General features: G+C 43.0%; 1 protein-coding gene across 3 annotated transcripts in view; it reads left to right on the forward strand.

Moving 5' to 3' along the window:
• The first annotated feature begins 2508 nt into the window (after positions 1 to 2508).
• LOC126360641 (ionotropic receptor 25a) overlaps positions 2509 to 15898 on the forward strand; it is a 445688-nt gene continuing 432298 nt past the window's right edge. For 2 of the 3 annotated variants that reach the window (XM_050007729.1, XM_050007728.1), the window contains exon 1: positions 2549 to 2681. The gene's annotated coding sequence lies outside the window, so the exon portion shown is untranslated. Of the gene's footprint in view, positions 2682 to 15898 lie in introns of all 3 variants that reach the window. The other variant, XM_050007727.1, reaches the window with a different exon arrangement.

A 15898-nucleotide genomic window follows, 5' to 3' on the forward strand; every position in this document is an offset into this window, starting at 1 on the left:
CATCTGAGGTCATCAGTCCCATAGACTTAGAATTACTTAAACCTAACTAACCTAAGGACATCACATACGTCGATGCCCGAGGCAAGATTCGAACCTGCGACCGTAACAGTCGCGCGTTTCCGGACTGAAGCGCCTACAACCGCTCGCCCACCGCGGCCGGCGAAGATAGCTACACCATACTAGAAAGCGTACTGAAGAAGCATGGGACATAGGACTACAGGCTGTGACACGTGCAAAATTCTACACGAGGCCTTCATCCAACAGTGGATTTCTTTATTTCCAGATTGGTAAGTTCTTTCTCAAATTAAATGCAATTTTTGCCTGCTATATTCTTCTCACAGTTTCTTTCCGGCTTCTACCGTCCCTTGTGATCCTGCTTCCCAAGCAGGTAAATTCCTCTATCACTTCTATTTCGTCTCTTCTAGTTCTTATTCTTAAAAATTCATATTCTTCTTCAGTACTGCATAGTCCTACGATAACGTGTGCAGTAAATCTTTTCCATTGTACTGAGGAGCTTGTGTAGATCTCCTTCGTCTCCGTGACCACAGCAATGTCATCTGCATAACGCGGCATATCTGTCTTTTGCTCATTAATTTTGGTCCCCACCTAAATAGTTTCGCGAACTTGATCTATAGCTTCCTGGGTGTGAGCTCTGAGTGTGACAGGAGAGAGAGCACATCCTCGTCTCACGCCTTTTCTAATTTTTGCTTCTTGCTTCTGGTGAAAATTGCTAATCACAGCTACTTCGTTCTTATAGGAGCTAAATATCCTCTGCTTTTCTTTGCATTTTAGATCTGCTTACTTAAACAATTAGAACATCTCTTGCTAGTCAACATTATTAAATGTATTCTCCAGGACTACAAAGGGAATATAAGTTGGTTTACTTTTTTGTATTCGCATTTCGATAAGAAGCCTCAGCGTCACAAACGCCTCTCCTGTTCCTAATCATCTCCTGAATCGAAATTGATCTATACTTAGCATATCATCCATCTTCTCCTCAGAATAACCTTTACGAGAATTTTTCATGCATGCGATATTAGGCTTAAGGTTTGGTACTCTTCAGTATAGGGTCGATGATGCATTTCTGGAAGTCAAGTGGTATCTCTCCTAATCCGTTTCAGCAGCATCATTTTCATGCTGTCACCAACATTCTTGGCCGGCCTGATTGGCCGAGCGGTTCTAGGCGCTTCAGTCTGCAACCGCGAGACTGTTACGGTCGCAGGTTCGAATCCTGCCTCGGGCATGGATGTGTGTGATGTCCTTAGGTTAGTTAGGTTTAAGTGGTTCTAAGTTCTAGGGGACTCATGACCTCAGCAGTTGAGTCCCATAGTGCTCAGAGCCATTTGAACCAACGTTCTTGATTACTTCTGCAGGAACGTCGTCGGTACCCTTTGCTTTGTTTTCTTTATCTTTAAGAATTTTAATAGATTCTTCGTCTCCTTTGCCACCCTCGACTGATCTTCTTCTTGTCCTATTACATCTTCCGATAAAGGTGTTCCGTCAAGCAATTCCTCTAAGTTTGATGATCATGACCTAATAAATTTTAGACTCTAATGGAAGTGTACTAACAACGAAAATTTTTCTAAATGACTTGGTTTCGTGAGTGAACTGTAATATAATCTTTTTTCTTATCCTCCATGGATTTTCTTTCTATCCGAGAAGGTAAGTACCCAAATGATGAGAACCGTTACACCAGTTAGTTTAATCAAAGACAAAGTTTATTGTAAGCAGAACTGATCTCTGGATCCTTGCTGTGGTATTGCCCAAATATTTAAAAAGTTAATTAGAGGTACGTCTGTTTCAAACTTAGATTACTATTTATCTATCTCTTTTTCTAAAGTGGCTGCTTGGTTGCAGCTTCAACCGTGACATCAAATGAGTTCCACGGAAGTACAGGGGGACATAATTCAAACAATTATTTAAAGTGTGACAAGTCGGGCGTAATGAACGAAGTACCTGTACAATGTTTTCGAACATGATAGTCGTATAATAAGAATCCCAGTAAGGAAGAAAATGTACAAGCACCCACGAACATAAATTTGCGGTAGTTCGCTGCTATTAAAGCGGGGTTCTCCGCCATCGGTTCAGCACTGTGTTCAGTACAGAGGAACAACGCTGTGTGGCTGAAAATATGCGCCGTGCATCAAGCGCTGTGTCGTTCCATTGTTTTCCAGTTTTCTGACGTAAATTGTGATATATATATATATATATATATATATATATAATTTTATCTCCTCAACATAAGACGAACACTAAATGATGTATATGAAGTCTGAGACTGTAAACAGTCATTAAAAGGAGTCAAATTGCTTCTTTAAATTTTTTGTAGAGTGTGTGGTTCCGCGCCAGCAACAGCAGTAAATGAGACCGACAGAACAGCGCCCCATATGGAATGTGACGGCTGAAGTAGAAACGTGACATTTATCAACCGCCCACCGTTTTAGCGAGCTGGCGTTGCCATCGATCACCGGTTTGTTGTGCTTCGGGTGCTGCACACACTGGTCGCGTCCCATTTCGTGACGCGCGCGCCGCCAAGACAGTTCATCGATAAGCGAGCTCGTCCGGTCGGCAGCTGACCACGGCCGGCCCACTGAGGAAGGGCAAGGCAGGGCCGCGTCCGAGCTCTCTGCAGGCGAAGTCGGCCCGCACGCCTCTCCGCCGGGACGGCGTTGCACGCTAAGGTAAGTGATTTACTGTCAGAGGAAAGCAGTCGAATAGTTCTACATCGACGGTCACTGACTGCTGCTAAATGGAGGAGACATCGAGGTTAAAGGAGGTAAAGAAGGCTACGAATTGCGACTCTGGCTCCTTAGAACCGGCTACTGAAGCTGGAAAAAGTCTGCAGCTATTTGTTTACTCACTCTTTCTATAGAACCTATATTTATTATGTTAAGAGCAGTCGGAACGTTTTATCAGACAACAGAATTCTAAGTGTATTCCTACTGCACCTCTTGACCGATTAACCATCTAGCCTTAGATTATGTAATCAGATGTAATCAAGTAAAGCGGTTCTTAATCCGAAGTTTTTACCGCTAATGGTCGTAATGTAGGTGGAATACCCTTTCCTCTTTTCTGTCTGGGGACTGGCTCAGCCGACCAGCTGCAGAAGGACTTAACGCTTTAGCGTCCAATGTGAACTACTGCATAACTTCTCATATACGCAAAGCATAGACAGAAGTGACAGTAACTTTAAGTATGGCTGTTGGTTAGAAATATATCCGATAGACAATTGAGCTATCAGCTGTGTACCAGTTTCTCTGTTGCAGGACCTTAAAAAAGGCACAAAATCGCATACTTCTCATCAGAAATTGGCATATCTCTCGTATTTTACTAACGTTGTATGTGTCCTTGAACTATTCGATTTCCTGCTCACCTGAAAGTATCTCCGCTCCTTGTCCACTTGAATGTGTTGCACAGTTCTATAATGGCTCACCTGATAGTATCTCCGCTCCTTGTCTACTTGAATCTGTTACACAGATCTATAATGGCGTCTTCATCACTTAATGAAAGTGAACATCGCAAATAATGATTAATTTAAAAATGGTGATCGGTTTCAATCTTTATGCCGGCCGTCTTCAGATTTACAATACCATATGACTGAAGTCGGTGGTGCACAGAACACATACTCATCACATGAACGTTTAGTCCACGCTTTTACCATTTTCAAGGCTGCGGTTCCTTACGTACACCCATCAAACTGTATCTCTTTACCAAATCGGCAACATTGAGCTTTCTTCTTCCTTCCTCTTCAGTTACTTCTTAGACCAGCCTGACTTCTATACCTCAAAGACATCGTCAATCCCATCCCAATATGTATACTAAAGCTCACACTTTGCTGCTTCTGTGACTCTCCTTACAATTTCCTTGGTCGATGTTTACAACTCGACTACTCTGTTGCCACACGAGACAATCTATTCAACTGTTCACTTCTTGACTTGAAATATTCGGAGGTAACAAGACTAGAGGAAAGAATGCAGACTGGCATTTAACACCTCATCGACAGTGACAGAGGAAACACTTGCCCAGCTAATGCAGGAACGCAGCAGGAAAGTATGACCTGCTTCGAGGAACCGTCAAGACATTCGTCCGAAGTGATTTGGAGGAACCATGTAAAACTAAATCAGGAAGACTGACGAGGATATTTCGCTCGTTCCTTCTGACCACGAGTCAGTGTCTTAAGCGTGAGTGCCACCACTGTTGGCGAGCAGTGCCGATTTGACCCACGATTCGTTGAAACATTAGGAGGGGCTATGGAAAACGAATGTACGATTATCCTAATGAAGTTCCTGTCAAGACGTTCGGTTAAAACAGATCTGCTACAGCTACTGGCGACTTAGGCAAATAACTTATTTGGCTCTTGCCCTACGAGGAAAGAAATGTTCTCTTCCCTTTAAAGTGTGCGGTCGGTAACATAATAATAAAATACATTTTTGATCATTTTTGTGTTGGCCTTTCCTTAAAAACAAACATACCCGTATATTGAGCATATGCGCCTTTCGGGATATTCATGCATTGACAGAAACAAATTTAAATTGTTATTATAGGGTTTTTAGGTGGATAATATTGAAGAACTACAACTTGTCAGAAGTTGGTTCAGCAATTTAACGAGACAATTAAAACAAAGATGAACAACAGAACGGACATATTTTAAAATTGACAGTTTATGAGAATTCAAGAAACAATAATAATAATGTTGGCTGGTGCTCACCTTCCATGCCAGGGTACAGTAGCCACATTTCTGCCAATTTTATAACCACACCTACGCGAATAACAATAATTCGGAAGCGAAATTCGAAGATTTAATTTTCCAAGGAGTAGATTAAAGGTATTCCATCGACCTTTCGAACTTTACCCTTATTCGACAAAGGTGCCGTAAATTTTTAGGTCCAAAAAAGAAAACACAAACTCGGCTTCTTCTGAAACCGTGGCATCGCGTATACTACGCCAACAGAAAAACCATGCATCCAGTGGTGCTGACAAGTACAATGAAAGAAGATTAGTGTTCGGCGTTGCCTCGACGAGGAGATCGTTGATGAGGGAAACCAACCTCGCAAGGAAACCTCCCGGCATTGCCCTTCACTGATGTACAAAAACCGTGGGAAATGTAAATCTGAATGTCGCCAGCAAGAACAAAGATAATTCGCAGGGAAATTATACTTAACCTGAAGGTTCATTTATAAGTTTATTTGTTTACTTCGTAGGGTCTTGTTACAGATGGTATGCCCTTGGTTTCCTCCGGTCTTTGAACTGACACATCCTGACTGTTATAAGGGGACCTACTGCTAAGATGGGCTCCAAATGATGGAGCGAGATGGCACGTTCCACGTAGTCAAGTGATTACCAGAGGTGAAAGAAGCTATAAGTCCCAGAATAAAATACCGAGACCTCCCGAGAACTGAAACCCAAACCTCTGGATTTGTAGTTGACGCTCACCATCTGAGATTCCGAACCACACAGTAACTCTGGAATTACCAATTGGATCTTACGACTAATAATTATAAGAATTGAACAGGTTTCCAAAAGCACACTGAAGTAAACACGAATGGTAAACAGTAATAACGGCTTTTATCGTATGAAACACCTTAAAATTTCGAAAGTTTTATTGAAAAAAAAATGTTGCACCTGACCACCTCCTCGACTTAAATATGTCGTTCTTCTTTAGAATCTGGTGGCACATTTTCTGCTTTCATTCCAGTAAAAAATCACAATTTAACTGCTTAGCTGTGGTACTAAGGGCTTATACAAGTTCTGGGGTAGTTTTTAATCATATTTAACTTTGAGTAGCTTATCCCTGCGTTTGAAACTGAGAGAGGCATTGTTAAGTAATTCTGAGGATTATAAACTGTTTTCGCAGGTATGAAAATTACACATTCAGAATTTCAGTTTCTGCTGGGTGGTACCACAAAGTTCCGAGCAAAGTCCCATCAGTGTGCTTCAGGAATACGGAAGAAATTTCTCCTCCTGCATCAGGCAGCTTCTTATAGCCATTTAGAAAAGTCCATGATGTTCTTGCATCGAAGGTAAAATCTTCTAGGTTGCTAGATAGCTTCCTGTTTCTCTTAAAATTTCTTGCTCACAGGTTAACGTTTCAACCTCAGTTGGGACCGTCTTCAGGACTCTTCTGGTTTCTGTTGTTAGTCGACTTGTGAAGAAGAAATCTGATGAGGAAGATGACGCGGTTGACAACCTAGAAGATTTTACCTTCAGTAACAAAGACGACGAAAACTTTTAGACTTATATTTTCTTACATCGTTTGTTTCTTACATAATTTTCATGACAAAGAAAACCAGACACCCTTGCTGTTGCCTTCAACTGCTTTAAACTTCTACCGCTAAATGAACCACTTTGTCCTATAGGAAGAAACGGAAGTTTACGCCAAGTTATTCTTTATGGTCACCAATGAATTCAAGCATTTTATTTGTAGATTCCATCTTAAATAAGGCTCAGTGCCTGTTTCGTCTACCACCTGTCAACTAAAGGATCTTTGTGTTTCAAAATAGCATGTTACATTACGTAACGACAAAGACGACAATCTAGAAAAAAGATATTTTTAAATAGACGAACAGGTTCAACCTTTCGACCTTGTTACACGAGTTCCTTTTACTACCTGATATGGACCACCATTTACATTTTCCAGTTGTTATCTAACGTGGGTCATGGTGGCTATACAACTTCACGCTGTGTTAGTCAAAGGTTTCATTAGCATTCGAAGTAACGATATACGATATTTCAGTACAGCTCTTCGTTGTGAAGATCACGCGGAAAACATAAAAAACAGTAAGAGATCCTGTCATTTTCCTGCAACATAGGGAGCATAATTAAATATATAAAACTAATTTATATTTTGAAATAAATCCTGCTGATTACTTTCCTATACCTTCGGGTTTCTCCCATAGTGTAACAATACCTATGGAGAGTGTTTAAAGGCACTAAACAGAGTTTTTGTCGACAGTGTACTGTCTTCAAACATCACGTCACGTGTGACGTAAGATTTGCCCGTAAGCGGTCCACAGATTGTGAATGTCATTACATCGCAAGTACAGATAGACATTGCTCCAAAATATTGTGGATTCTGTTCATGCGTTTCATCAGCATCTTAACAATTTGCATTCGATATCTGGAACGAACTTGGCTTAAAGTTTTTTAAGAGATAAATAGGGGAAAGGGGCGGGGGTAGGGATTAGAGTGGCTGGGGAGGGGGGTGGGGACAAAGGTGGGCACACTGAGGAAGTAGAATTTTCACCAAACATGGTATTCATACAAGCTTGACGTTTGCATATTTTGAATCCACATATTATAAGATATCACACGAATTATTTAGAAGGAAAACATTTTTAATGAATAAGGCCTATATGCATTTTTCTGAAATCTTACATAGTAACCACTTTTCCCAACCTAACGAAGTAAAGCGGACAGTGCGGACATACATACTTATAGAGAGGGTGGCAATCCTCTTTCAGCTGAAGTAGCGCCACCAGCTTCACGACTTCCTTTAAGTGCAAACACTTTGCTGTTCTTGCACAGAACTGTCAGTGTTTTTAATCTACACTGACAGAAAAAACTTGCAACACCAAAAAATTAATAATGTAGTGTAATAAAATTTCGGAAATATATTTCTCTATGTACCGAACTTAAGTGACTAACACTGCACGCTCACAAGTTAATATAAGAGCAACATAAGCTATTGCAGATGTGAAGTGCTGGTGTAGCCGCCAGAATGTGCAATGCAAGCATGCAAACGTGCATGCATTGTGTTGCGCAGGTGCCAGAAGTCAGTTTGTGGGGCGGAGTTCCATGCTTGTTGCATTTGGTCCGTCAATACAGCGACGGTAATTGCTTTTTGTGAATGCTGCTGGCGATTTCATCCAATGAGTCCAGTATGTGCTCGATTGGAGACAGGTCTAGTGACCGAGCAGGCCAAGACAACATGTCGACGCTCTGTAGAGCATGTTGGGTTACAACAGAGGTATGTGGGGGAGCGTTATCCTGTTGGAATGCTGTTTATGAATGGCAGCACAATAAGTCTAATGCCCATGCTCCTGCTATCATACGAAATTGCACCCCAGACCATAACTCCAGGTATAGGCATAGTGTGTCTAGCATGCAGACATGTTGGGTGCGGGTCCTCAACTGGCCTCCTTCTAGCCCACACACGGCCATCATTGGCACTGAGGCGAACTAGCTTTCATCAGAAAAGATGAAAGAACTCCATCCCACCCTCCAATGAGCTCTCGCTTGACACCACTGAAGTCGCAGATGGCGGTGGTTTGGGGTCAGTGGAATGCACGCTGCAGGGTGTTTAGTTCGAAGCTGTCCTTGAAGTAACCGATTTGTAAGAGTTCTTGTGTCACTGTGGTGCCAAGTGCTGCTCAGGTTACTGCTGCAGATGCAGTACGATGCGATAGAACTATAAGCCAAAGACGATGCTCTTCTCTTTTGGTAGTGTCACATGGGCGTCCAGGGCCCCGTCTTCTTGCGACCGTACTGTCTCGTGACAACCGCTGCCAGAAAAAGCGTGCAGTGGTTACATTTCTTTCTTCAATATCGCAGAAGGAAAATCCAGCTTCATGTAGCTCTGTCACACGACATCGTTCAAACTCTGTGAGGTACTGATAATGCCTTTGTCGCCTTAAAAAACCTTGAGTAACATCAACTCATCACGTCCAATTTCAGAGGCAACTAATGCACACGACCCTTACAGTGTGTATTTAAAGCAAACTTGATTTTCATCCTCAAAGGGGCGCAATTAGTGCCACTCTTATGCGACTGGAGCAAATTTGAACAGTCATCGTCTTTCAGATGTAGAACCACGCCTATCGACTTCCGTTTATATCGCACAGTTCCGGCTTGGTGTTTTGATTTTTTTTCATCAGTGTACGTTAGAAACGTGCCGAGCAGGATGGAATTGTTTTTATTGCACTATTACGTTGTTAAGAGCTTATTCTCTAGTGATCTAGGTAGGATTCGTAAGACTAATATTACGGTGCTGCCTGCCTGCCTCCTGCGACTCTGTGTTAAACGATTTGCCATTTTGTACCACTCTGTCAGCTATCTCCGTAGACCGTTCACTGCAAGACCATAAAATCGCTTTCCCATTTAAAAATATTATCAAGTATTTCGCGTTTTAAGCTTCCCATAATATTTCTACAATTGATGTCATCTCAATTATTTTGCTGTAACTCTTCTTTTCAGTGTGTTACATGGAACATGAAATGACTTTGCTCCTGAAGAAGATGGCATCTTATCATTACTTACTGGCTAAGTCGCATTTTCCATCGCAGTAGTGTACCATGTTTGTTGCTCTGATTTCTAGTCATGTCCTAGTATCTGAAACAATACTGAGCGACGGCAGCAGACTGTTTTCAACAGATTTTTTTTATTAGGCCGAATACGAGGGTTGCAGCTTTAATGGTGGCAACTACTTATTTACAACTTATACAAAATAAACCGGTTTCAAAGATTTACTGTCCTTCAAAGTAGTCATTAGTATTGTGTTTAAACCATTCCAGAGATGTGGAACTCGTAGGATGCCCTTAGCAGTGTTGTGTTGATAGTTCGAGTGGAGCAGTCTGTTCATCGGAATCCCTGTAGTTGCGAAGCCGATGCCAGGAAGTGATTCCTTCAGTTTAGATCCACATGCTGCCAAGATTGTTTAGGGCATGCTGCTGAAGTTATGCTGGGAATCACTTATACATCTTCCATACAGTCCCGATCTCTGACCATCTCCGTCTTTTGGAGCCCTGAAGAAAGACATTCGTGGTTGTCTATTTGCTTCAGACGAGAGGTACACCCTTGAGTTCAATCACGGTTCCAAAGGAACATCGAAAATTTTTACGTGAAAGCAATGACCGTCTTGTCTCACAATGGGATGAATGTATTAACAGTTGTTACAAGGCGTTCTACGCCCAAACTGCCTCACGACCTATTTTATAAAGCAATATGCACATCACAATAGTCAGTACAGTCTATTCGTTATCGCTGTGTGATAACTGCACACAATATTCACTACTGCCAAAGATTGCACAGCTAATTACGTTTTCCTTTCCTTTCCTCTTGTTATGGTGAGCGTGTCTTGTTATTTTCGGCAGCCTTGGGAGCTTTCTTAGCAGGCTCATGATTTCGAAGTTAGCTTAGGAGTGGGGAGTCATGTGCTTGGTAACTTGATACTTGTTCAACGATGTAGTCAGCCCCCCCCCAGCAGGTACAGGACAGAGAATATTCACTGTATCCTGTCTTCTGCAGGTGCGCTGTATTCCATAGGACACTAGGAGGAATCCCTTCTGGAGAGAATAAAAACTGAAAAGCCAGATGTAGCACTTAGAACTTGAGGCCACGGGAGCGGCCATAGTCCATGGCCATGCCGCGAAGGAATGTCCTTTTAAATCCCAGTAACAGGGACTTTGATTGGCTCACAATAATCAGTGTAGTTTCCCAAGCACGTCTACATGCAAGCGTTTTGGTTGGTCATGGCTAGAAAGCAGTCATGTAGTGGGAAAGATTTTCTGCCTTCTTTCCCATAACAGACCACTATTGGTTGACTATGATAAAATCTCTGAGAGTAAGAATTTTGTAAACTTATCTACAGTGCTGTTATTGGTCGTAACTTGTAAGGTCTGCTGCAATAGGCCTGCAAGATTTCTACGCTGGCAGATACAGCCTAGTTTCGGACTGTAAAAGTCAGAGGGCACTTGCTGTGAGATACATGAGTACACACTTGCTCCAGGCAAATCGGGAATACACTTCACTTTAGGCAGCCACATAGAGAGAGAGAGAGAGAGAGAGAGAGAGAGAGAGAGAGAGAGAGAGAGAGAGAGAGAGAGATATGTTCAGATATCCCTGTGTTAGAGCTGAGTTCAGAGGACAAAGCTGGACTCAGAATTTCCAGCCATTACTGCCACCGTCTTCCACACACAGTCCGTTAAGGAGTGGTACGCATGGGCCATCGATGCAGTCGCTGAGCAAAGGGGCGACAGCTTTAACGTTCGCAACCACATAGTTTCTACCATCATGCCCTTTGGTGATTTTGTTAGTGTTTTTACTCGTTTTTCTAGGGAACGTCCCTTAAACCATTTTCCGAGTAACTGTCTATATCCGCATTATAGTTTCGCATTATGCTTTTTTTTCTGTACAGACATTTGTTCCAAGACTATAGTTCATACTTGCAACCTTTTATATATATTTATTAACTGTTTACGTACTTAATTCAGTGGGTAAATAATTTGTTCAGTGTCTTATGCCGATAATTTGTTGAATGTCTTATGGTGATAAACTAAATTCCCACAATGACCTTTACTTTCCTTTTATAGTCAGATGAGCCCCTACATTAACATCCCCGTGTGAGATCTGGTGCCCATACTTTTATGAATAATTGGGCCAACCCCAAGTAGTTTTCCTTCAATAAGACGTTATCCGTTGTGCAACACTATTTCTCTTAAATTTGCGTGATCTTATTGGGCGTTTCCTTTCCCTGTAGATCACCAGGATTCGGACTTCTAGGATCTTACAAGGAACCCCTTGAGCGCGAGGTCACAAGGTAGGCCAATGATATTTACGGCATTCGACTCCCAACGTATTTTCTACTATGCAGCACAACTTTGACTGCTAATGGCAACAAGGAATGGGACTGGAGGTATCCAGTGGTAAGCATAGCATGAGGCTATAGAGTGTAGTTGGACTGCTTAGTTGACCAGTTACTTACAACAGTGCTACAGTGCTAGAGGTGTTGTTAAAGCAGGGCAATGGCAACGATGAATAAACCAGACTTAGCATTATTTCTACAATAGCAGTTGCTGAAGTTGACATCTCGTCAGAAAGGAACCCAAGGAATTTTGCAGAGCGACAAAGAAGTGTCAGATAAAATATTTGCGTTTCTACAATATGAGCGAGTGGAACGTGTGGCATCGTATACGCTAGACTGTGCGGACAATGCACATGAGGAGTACAATGATGACAATACGTGCTTAACAAGTGAAAGTGATATTAAAACAGGTCTCGAGCCATGTAGTCCATCCTTGTCATGCAGGTGCATGGAACATCATCAGAAGCATCGTAAAATAATTATGAACAGATTTCGAATACGTATGCAGCAATATGACCATGTAGTGCAACAGAAAATATACGGATACTCAAGGCAGAACAAGGCACACGTATTGCAAAAACTGAAGTTTGTGCGTTTCAAAGACGCTCGCTACAATTTACAGAATGTGCTACGGTGACCTGCAACGGTATGCACATCAAATGGCACGCGACGTACACTGAAGAGCCAAAGAAACTGGTACACCTGCCTAATATCGTGTAGGGCCCCCGCAACCACGCAGAAGTGCCGCAACACGACGTGACATGGACTCGACTAATGTCTGAAGTAGTGCTGGAGGGAATTAACACCGTGCTGTCGATAAATCCGTAAGAGTACGAGGGGTGGAGATCTCTTCTGATCAGCACGTCGTAAGGCACCCCAGATATGCTCAATAATGTTGATGTCTGGAGAGTTTTATGGCCAGCAGAAGTGTTTAAACTCGGAAGAGCTTTCCTGGAACCACTCTATAGCAATTCTGGACGTGTGGGGTGTCGCAATGTCCTGCTGGAATTCCCCAAGTCCTCTGGATGCACAATGGACATGAATGGATATAGGTGATCAGACACCATGCTTACGTACCTGTCACCTATCAGAGTCGTATCTAGACGTATCAAAGGTCCCATATCAATCCAATCGCACATGCCCCACACAATTACAGAGCCTCCAACAGCTTGAACAGTCACCTGCTTACTTTTATGATCAGTGGATTCATGTGGTTGTCTCCATACTCGCACACGTCCATTCATTCCATACAATTTGAAACGAGAGTCGTTAGACTAGGCAAGTTTCCAGTCATCAACAATCCAATGTTTCTGTTGACTGGTCTAGGCGAGACGTAAAGCTTTCTGTCCTGCAGTTATCAAGGGTACATGAGTGGGCCTTCGGCACCGAAAGCCCATATCGATGATGTTTCGTTGAATGGTTCTCACTTGTTGATGGTCCAGAATTGGAATCTGCAGCAATTTGCGGAAGGGCTGCACGTCTGTCACGTTGAACTATTCTCTTCAATCGTCGTTAGTGTCGTTCTTGCAGGATATTTTTCTGGCAGCAGCGATGTGGGAGATTCGAAGTTTTGCCGGATTCCTGATATTCACGACACACTCGTGAAATGGTTGTACAGGAAAATCCGCATTTCATCGCTACCTCGGAGATGCTGTGTCCCATCGCTCGTGTGCCGACTATAACACCACGTTCAAACTCACTTAAATCTTGATAACCTGTCATTGTAGCAGCAGCAACCAGTGTAAACACTGCACCACACACTTGTCATCTTATATAGGCGTTGCCGACCGCGGTGCTGTATCTTGTTTCGTTACATATCTCTGTACTTTAGTACGCATGCTTATAACAGTTTCTTTGACGGTGCAGTGTAGACAAGTGGTTCAAATGGCTCTAAGCACTATGGGACTTAACATGTGAGGTCATCAGTCCCCTAGACTTAGAACTATTAAAACCTATCTAAGCTAAGGGCATTACACACATCCATGCCCGAGCAGGATTCGAACCTGCGACCGTAGCAGCAGCGCGGTTCGGGACTGAAGCGCCTAGAACCGCTCGGTCACAGCAACCGGCCTGCAGTGTAGATTACAGTGATTCTCAAGGGAAGCAGTGAATGATAGTATAACTTCAGACAGTGCAACAGAACTGGAAGGGCGGCCGGTGTGGCCGAGCGGTTCTAGGCGCTTCAATCTGGAACCGCGCGACCGCTACGGCTGCAGGTTCGAATCCTGCCCCGGGCACGGATGTGTGCGGTGCCCTTAGGTTAGTTAGGCTTAAGTAGTTCTAAGTTCTAGGGGACTGATGACCTGAGATGTTAAGTCCCATAGCGCTCAGAGCCATTTGAACCGTTTTTTTTAGAGCTGGAAGACGTAAGATAACGAAATTTGAAATAAAGTGCCAACTTGACGATGCACGGCAAACTGCGGACTCGGCCCGAAAATTTCTGGATGAGATAAACAAAGGTATCTCATCGTTTAGAAAGGAATTTGTTTTCAACTCCGACCAACTGGTATTTGAAGAGGTTCAAAATGGTTCAAATGGCTCTGAGCACTATGGGACTTAACTGCAGTGGTCATCAGTCCCCTAGAACTTAGAACTACTTAAACCTACCTAACCTAAGGACATCACACACATCCATGCCCGAGGCAGGATTCGAACCTGCGACCATAGCAGTCGCGCGGTTCCGGACTGAGCGCCTAGAACCGCTAGACCACCGCGGCCGGCATTTGAAGAGGAAATGCATATGGAAGGAACCCTGGAAATTAGAAGTGCCAAGAGAGAATATCAATGGCTTAACATTTTTGTATACAATCACGTCGGCTGTTAATCTGTGTGGTAAACTGGCTGGAAAGTTATTTGTTGTTCTGTGAGAAGTTGGAGGTGCTCTGTTCCGCTGCGATTCTTTCTCCTGTGCATGATCTTGCAAGGGTGTAAGGGAATGTTTGCGTCACAGCAAACAAGAGTGGATAAATGGGCGTAAGATAACTACAACGGTGGTATAAGCAGTGCTTTTGGCCAATAGCTGGTCAAAATAACTTGCTTTTACTTGATTCCTGACCTACGTGTAAAAATCATACTCCCATAGAGCAAACTATCCTCCCTGAAAAGTATGTGACATTGCAACACATACCACCCGGAAACAAACAAAACAAACAAGCTTCTTCCGAACAGGCCGTGAAGGCCCAACGGTAACGACCTGCCGCCGTACCATCCTCAGCCCTTAGACGCTACCGGATGCGGATACGGATGGCCACGTGGTCAACACACCGCTCTCCCGGCCGTCATCAGTTGTCGTGACCGGTCGTGCTGCTACTTCTCAGTCAACTAACTTCTCAGTTGGTCTCACAAGAGATGAGTGCACCACGTTTGCCAACAGCACTCGCCAGATCCAGATGGTGATCCGAGACCGACAACGGTTAACTTCGATGATCTGACGGGAAACGGTGTTAGTACTGGGGCAAGGCCATTGGCATAACACCTAGAACCACTGGACATATTCTTCCTTTGAATATTTGTTTTTTCTGCATAACCTGCAGCTACGCTTCGAGGATATCCAGTTCCGCTATTAACTTCACAACAGATTGTTTCACATTCGAATGCATGCCATTATATTCCACCAGTTCTCATAACCCCGTTACACCAATGTGATTCTTCACGCTCCCTTTAAGAGTGGATACCCAGTTGATCGTCCTGCACTGTTTCTAACTCCCAAGGAGTTTGCCTTCGGTTTTGACGGTGAGAACCTTTGTCATCCCTGTGGCATGCCATTTTTCGTTCGGTGTTCATGCTGATAGTTAATGGTTTGTTTTGAACATTTCTTGAATGTCGAAGAAGTCCATATTGAGAAGTGTAACACATACATCTGATAAATGGTTGATCTCGGCATCTCCTGGACACTCTTTTTCTGTCGCCCTCTTGACGCACGTGGTGAATCGTCAGCAGCTACTTTTCATAATTGAGAACACATTTTCATATGAGCCTTACTGAAGACTGAACTTGCGACCTTGCACTCAAGAGATTTCTTGTTGACATTTCACACAGTTAGTGCGATTATTTTTTAAATAATTATTAGTTTACTTACTTTTTTTCCAATTGTCCCTTTTTCATTTGACTGCGCTTTACATAAACGACTTGAGCCAAAATCTGAATAGTTTTTACTAAAAAATAACGGAACAAGCTCATTCTGTCAAACTCACTGACATCGTAATGGTGTATATTAGAACTGGTATGACCACTTCTCAGCAGGTAGCAACACTGTCCAGAACAAAAGAACATGCAATGCCCATTTTTCTCACCCGGGCATTTTATACCACCTTCCCCTAA

Source organism: Schistocerca gregaria, chromosome 1, assembly GCF_023897955.1.
Source record: "Schistocerca gregaria isolate iqSchGreg1 chromosome 1, iqSchGreg1.2, whole genome shotgun sequence".
In the NCBI taxonomy this organism is placed as follows: Eukaryota; Metazoa; Arthropoda; class Insecta; order Orthoptera; family Acrididae; genus Schistocerca; species Schistocerca gregaria.